The sequence below is a fragment of the Fundulus heteroclitus genome, unplaced genomic scaffold (genome assembly GCF_011125445.2).
Source record: "Fundulus heteroclitus isolate FHET01 unplaced genomic scaffold, MU-UCD_Fhet_4.1 scaffold_138, whole genome shotgun sequence".
NCBI lineage: Eukaryota > Metazoa > Chordata > Actinopteri > Cyprinodontiformes > Fundulidae > Fundulus > Fundulus heteroclitus.
Genome location: NW_023396550.1, coordinates 92,850 through 99,607, shown reverse-complemented (window position 1 = coordinate 99,607; position 6,758 = coordinate 92,850). Strand labels below are relative to the sequence as shown.

General features: G+C 41.5%; 1 long non-coding RNA gene across 1 annotated transcript; it reads left to right on the top strand.

The window, feature by feature from the left end:
* The first annotated feature begins 3,244 nt into the window (after nt 1-3,244).
* LOC118558632 lies at nt 3,245-6,530 on the top strand. The gene is made up of 4 exons (XR_004928401.1): nt 3,245-3,281; nt 3,382-3,591; nt 5,534-5,597; nt 6,479-6,530. It is a non-coding gene; the product is annotated as an uncharacterized LOC118558632 (long non-coding RNA).
* Nucleotides 6,531-6,758: the final 228 nt, after the last annotated feature.

Genomic DNA, 6,758 nt, shown 5'->3' with positions numbered 1-6,758 from the left:
TGGTTCCCAGTTAAAGCAGGTTGTGGTTCCATCAGAGCTGAACAGAACCTGGATCAGCAGAACAACAATGAAGCCATTTAAACAGCAGCAGAGTGTTTGTGTTCACACTGGGAGTCATGAGAAGGCTTCATGTCTTCAGACGTCAGCAGGTGAACTTTCCTCTGACTCCCACTCAGCCAGACCAGTCTGAGCAGTTCCTGCAGCAGGAAGCAACCAGCAGCTCTGTTCTCTGGGCTCATTTCTCCTCAGGACGCCATCAGGAAACATTTTCAGCACAACTTCTCTCCTTTCTCATCAAGACTTTATCAACCTGCCTCTGATATCACTGCAGACGCTCTGCTGACTGTTTTAGTCTGAAAGGAAAAACTACAAACCAGGTGAGCTGTGACGTCATCAGATGATCAGAGCTGATGTGCAGATGAATGATTTGTGTTTCCTCTGCAGGTGAAGGTAGAAAGTGTTTCTGAGCTCTAGAACTACACTGAACACAACTAGAAACATGAACTTCCAGAGAAATAGTTCCTGTTTTGCTGCTTTGAGCAGAGCCGTGCATGGAGCCAACGTGATGTAGCAGAAAGTAGCAGCGTTCACATGCAGCCCTACCCTGAGAAAGGCATCTAGCTTCAACAGACTCGCTCCATCATGTCAGAAGTAATGTGGAACATTTAGATCCAAGACTAAAACTACAGCCAGCTTTATGTTCTGTTCTCCAGTTTTTAGACCCAGTACCATCCCAGCTTTATTTATAGAGCACTTTCAGCACCACAGAACCAAATTACTCTATAGGAATAAACAGCAGCCATATGATAACACGACAAGACATTAAACTTTAAAACTTGAACACATTTTAGCTCTTTGGCCTAAAACACAGTGTGAGACTTCTTGTTTTTACAGTTAAATAAATGTTGATTCTATTGTTTTAACTGTTTTTCTTTTGAGCAGCTGTGATTGTTTTAAAGTTGTTTTATGAATAAAATAAGCAAATTAAAATCATTAAGAACTAAAATAAAATAAACAGCCTTATGCTAAAATAATGCATCAATCATAAAATCTGTAAAAAATTAAGTAAAAGGAAAGAGACTCAAAATAGTATTAATGATAATCAGAACAGTTTAAAGTCTCTGATGGTGTCAGAGGTCAATGAGAATAGATGGTTTTATAAATGAATGTGAAACACAGGGAGGAGAACTGTCTGATGTCCAAGGGAAGGTTGTTTCATAATTCTAGATCTGCTGCAGCTAAAGCTCAGTCACCCTGAGCTTAAGCTTCATCTTTGGCTGACTCAGGATCAGCTGATCAGTGACCTGAGGGAACAGAGGATGTGCAGGATGTACTAGTTCAGACAGCTAATGTGTGGCAAGGCCATTTAGAGCTTTAGAAGCAGATAAAAGCATTTTAAAATGAATCCTAAAATGTTCAGGCAGCCAGTGCAGAGAGACTAAAATAACAGAAATGTGGTCAAAGCTTCATGTTTCATAGAGTCTAGCTGACCACTGATCTAGATCCTCACAGTTCTGGACTAAAAATGATGTTTTCTGTCTGCATGAAGCTGTAGCATATTGTGACTGATGCGCTCATTGATATTATGGACACACTGACTCAGTGAGTGCAGTGAGCCAGGCTCAGCAGCAACATGGAGATTACAAGTCACATGTAGTCAGCATGGATGTTAGGAGATGCTGCAGAACTCTAGAATCTGACCTGTTGGCATCAGATGGAGGAGAAATAATAGTGGCTGAAAATGGATCCTTGAGGAACCCCACGTTAATTTTTGTTGGTCCAGATTTATATTTATTTACCAAATGACACAAAGTTATCCATGTCTGCCAAATATGGTGTGAACCAGTTTAGCCCAGAACCAGATAATCCAGCCAGTGTTCTAGTTGGATCATCAACATGTTGTGATGAACTGTGTTCAGCAGAACTGAGATCCAGTAGAACCAACAGAGGAGTTCTGGAGCCATTCCAGTCAAGATGAGCATCATTGTAAACGTTTAGCAGTGCAGTCTCTGTGCTGTGGTCTGAAGCCTGACTAGAAATCACTGAAGAGATTCATTTCATCAGAAAGTCATACATTTGTTCATCACAACCATTTTCAATGATCTTTTCCAGAACCAGTGGATTAGTTCTGATCCTGTAGGGACTTATTATCCATGGATCTAGAGTTGGTTTCTCTAACAGAGGTTTGATCTCTGCAGTTTTCAGCCTTTAGAAAACAAACTAAGTGGAGGGAAGTATTTACTATCTGTAATATTTCAGGGGCATCACAGCTAAAAACTGCTTTTAGAAACTCAGAGGGAACAAATCCAGGCAGCAAGTTGTGGATTTTCTCTTCTGATGTGTTTCTGTCAAGAAGACATAATTCAGTTTGTTAAAGTCATTTAGATGCTGTAATGATTGTGGAGGCTCAGGAGACATCAGCAGGTTCTCAGAGGTGGAGATAGATGGTGCTGGTCTCCATCAGGAGGGATGATTGGTGAGCTGTTGGTCAGCCTGTCAACAATAGCAAACAAAGTTCTGCTATTATTAGTGTTTTTATTGCTGAGATCAGAGAAATAGAACTGCCTCGCTGGTTTTAACTCCACAAACTCACATCATGATGGTAAGATCTGTTTCACTTCAATCATTTCTCTGACTGATCAACACTCTGTAGACATGAAGTTTTCTGCATCACTGATGAGGAACCTTCAGTACATCTGAGAACAAGAACAAGGCAGAAACATGGAACTTATTCATGATTATGTGTTTATGAATCATAACACAGATTAAAATAATTCAGGTTAACATTATTCCAGTACAGTGACTACATGTGGGGATAACAGCTCATCACATGTGGGTCAGAAAAATGTCCAACAGTGAAGCAAAGAATCTGGTTTAATAGTGAGGAACACATTCAGACTGATGTTCTAGGCTGAGCAGAAGAACGTCAGAGTTTCTCATGGAGATCCTGCAGGGAGCAGCTTGTCTTCTCAGTCTGTTCCTCAGAGTCAGACTGGTCCCTCTTTCTGGAGAAAAGAACCAGAGTTTCTCTGAATTCACTGTTAGCAGACAGTTAAACTGAGTTTTTACATCACCTGCTTTCTAGGTAGCACCAGGTTCTTCAGCAGAACAGCAGAGATGAGTCTGAGAACCAGAAGGCAGTCAGATCTGAACTCCTCCCACTAACCTACCTGTCCTGCCTCCATCACAGCTGAAGCTCCGCCTCCTTCCAGGTAGCAGCTCACCTGTGTCTCAGTGGTTCACATCTTGTTCTTCAGCACTTTGGAGCGTCTGAACAAACTGTAAGTTTGCTTTGTTTCCTACCAGAACTTTGTCTTGAGGAACTTTCCTCTTTGTTTCTGCTCTCTGATGTCTGGAGAACATGTTCACTTCTGATTTCAGCACAAAGTTTCATCTCTGCTGTCTGAAGACTAATCTACAGGATTATTAGATTATTGATGAACTGGAACCAAACAACATGATGAACAGCTGATGTTCAGATGTGATGTTTAGATGAGCAGAACTCTGTCGACCCAATCAGAGCTTCACGGCTCCAGATGATCCGTCTAAAATCTAAATATCTGGGAGCTTAAAGACAGGAACGTCCTTCATGTTGAGTTAAAACCACCTTTTAACCTCCAACCAGAAACTCTGGACTCTGAGAAAAACATGTGATCTAAAGGTTCTGCTGCTGTTCTGCTAAAGTTACAAAGGTCCACTTGAAACCTGAACCGTCTCTTTAGAGGTTCTGCAGCTCCTTAAACTTTGTGGATCGTCTTAAAATGTGTTTCTGTCCCTTTAAGAACGATGGTTGGTTTGATAAATTCAGAGTGACTGAAGCAGAACTTCTGAGGTTCTGGTTCTGATATTTCTCCAGCCTGTTGTTTATGGCAGCTGTAAAATATCTGCTGTTCAGAGAGCAGATTGAAGAACAGCTGAAGACCTGAAGGTGGGTCCAATCAGACCAGGAAATGTTAACAGCTTTAAAGTTTTCATCATCAATATTTTAGATTTAAATCCATTAAAAGTCAGATGATCCAAAAGTTTAACATTGATCTAATAAATCTATCAATAAAACAATAATATTTGCAGTAATCAGACTTAAAGGTTGATTTGCTGCTAAAAGTGATCAGTCTGTTGTTCCACAGTGTTTGACCCATGAGGGACAATTATTAGTTAGTATTTTATTTCCTAAATGAAGAGTCTGAGGAGTTTAAGAACTTGTTGGGAACATTGTTTTCCTTAAATTCATGTTTCAAACTAAAGTTTCATTAAACAAAGATCTTTGTTCATGAAACCACAGAGAATCTGGAGCTCAAACTGGTTCTGATCCAGTTAATATTAATGGTTCTGGTCCAGTTTCAGGTCCAAGGCTCTGATGTCCACCTTCTTAAACTCTGTCACCAGCTGGGATCTTCTGATGCTTTGATTTCTGCATAAAAACTAAAAGAAGTGAGTTTGCTTTTTAATGCTGTTAGTGACACAGGAAGGGATCAGCATGGAGAAATGGACCTGGAGAGGCCTGCTGCTTCACACTGAACTACCCGACCAGATCTAGTGGGTCGGTTCTGAAGCAGAGGCTGAGGCATGGTCTCATATCTGCTCTACAGCTCAACATGTTCTGGTCCTCCTTCTAGCAGAACTCTGAGAACCTGTTGATCCAAAGTTCTGAACTTCAGCTCCAGCTGATGAAGCAGAGGAGTCTGAGCTGGTGTCAACAGGAAGTAGTTCCCTTTTCTTGGTGCTGAGAGATCTTCCTGATGCTTTGGACCCAACGGTACCAGTCATGTGGACCATGGAGCTGCTGTTTATTAACACAGAAGCATCATCAGCTTTGGGACTGAGTTTAATCTGCTGTTAGAAAAACTGTGATATTACTGAGTTCTGATCATTTTAATGAGCAGAGAGAGAAACTGTGGCTAAAATCAATGATTCTGGAGGAACCGGGTCTCCTGGCTGAATGTTGCAGCTTATTTTAAACCCAGAAGTCCTTCCAGGAGTCCGGGATGCTGCTCTAGAACTATCTGGATAAAACATCCTGATTAAATGACTAAAGTTTGGACCAGAACCCAAGAAATGAAGCAGTTCATCTAGAAGTGAATGTTGACCAGTGATGAATGGCTGAATGTAGAAATGAGTGAACAGCAGCAGAGCATCAGAACCAGTTAGTTCACTGTACTGGATCATAGCTACTAGAACCTGCTGTGGTTCTGGATGTTTGGACCTTTAACAAAGGCTGACAGAAGTCCATCTACCATCTGTGGTAAACCCTGATTTAGTCTGTTTTCATCCTCATGTGCAGCTAGTTTCTAGTCTGAACATCAGAGACGGATCCAGGTCCAATCATCTGGTTCCACTTTATCTCTGTTGGACTTTGGGATTAAAAGCTGCTGACGCCTCAGAACCGAGTTCAGTGAAATAAACCATTTACTGCTCTTCCTATCTGATCCACTCTGGTTATTGTGACCTTTGACCTTTATGATCCTGCTTCAGGTGTCTCACTTTTTGCCTCCATTGTTTCAACCTCATGTTGTTTTTCTCCTGCTGCTCACAGGTCCAATAAAGCCCGGACTTCACTGTGGCTCCACTTCTCTGGCTCTGGCTCCATTTTGGTAAATGTGAGCAAATCTTCTTCTTCAGCACCAGCAGCTGATTTTTACATTGTGAATGTATTTTATATGGGGGGTGTGCCGGGTCAGAGTCCATCTGGTTCTAACAACCAATCAGTTTGCTGACTCGACAGATTACAGCTCCTTAGATCACTCAGGAGGTCCAACAGTCAAAGGTCCGGTTTATTAATAGTCACAATAAAACCAGTAAAAGTGGGTCTGAGTCCTCTAGAGTTTAACCAAGCAAGGGAACCAAATATTCCACTGAATAAATTAAAATAAATAGAAATAAATCAATAAATAAAAACACATCAACATGTCAGACGTGTCAACAAAATCTGATCAAGAAAAAAACTAAAATATTTATCAGAGATCTGAATGTTACTACATCTTAGGGGAGCAAATATGGAGATCTAAGCTTTTCTAGAGATTTGGAGCAGGAATCAAACTCTGGTCTCCCATTAAAGTCAGACACAACAGCTTCCTGCTGCTTCCTGTGAGTCATTTCAAAATAAAATGACATCAATGTTAAAATGTGTTTGATTCAGTCAGATTATTAAATAGTTCAGCTTTGATGCAGCAGATAATCCACTTGTAGAGTTTGATGATTGTGAAATAAAATAGTTGCTGATGTTCAGTCAGAGTGAATCAGTGTCAGTGGATGAAATGTTGCTCCATGGCTCCATCTAGTGGACTGATAGTAGAAGTACAGCAGCTGATGGCAGCTTCCTCTGCCTCTCACTGCTGTCTGACTGCATTCAACTGACACTGATATGAAGCAGAGAAGAAGAGCCAATCAGAGGAGGAGCAGCTGATCTTTTTCCAGCACTAATGATGTAAAGGATGATCAGAGTTGATGTGCAGATGAATGATTTGTGTTTCCTCTGCAGGTGAAGGTAGAAAGTGTGTGTGAGCTGATGTGGATGTGAATTCAGCAGCATGGATCAGTGTGAGGACAGAGAGGAGGGAGTCCCTCCCTCTAAAACCACTCTGTGTGGGGAAGCTGAGAGCCAGAGCCACGCTCAGAGGTGAGATCAGCATCTCTAAGTGTCCAGAGCCCTTTTCACACAGCGTTCTCACTATATCAGGCCAGAAGAGACCAAGTGGTCCTGAAGCTGCTGCTGTTCCTCTTTGCTGCTTCATCCAGACTGAACAGAGCAGCTCAGCATG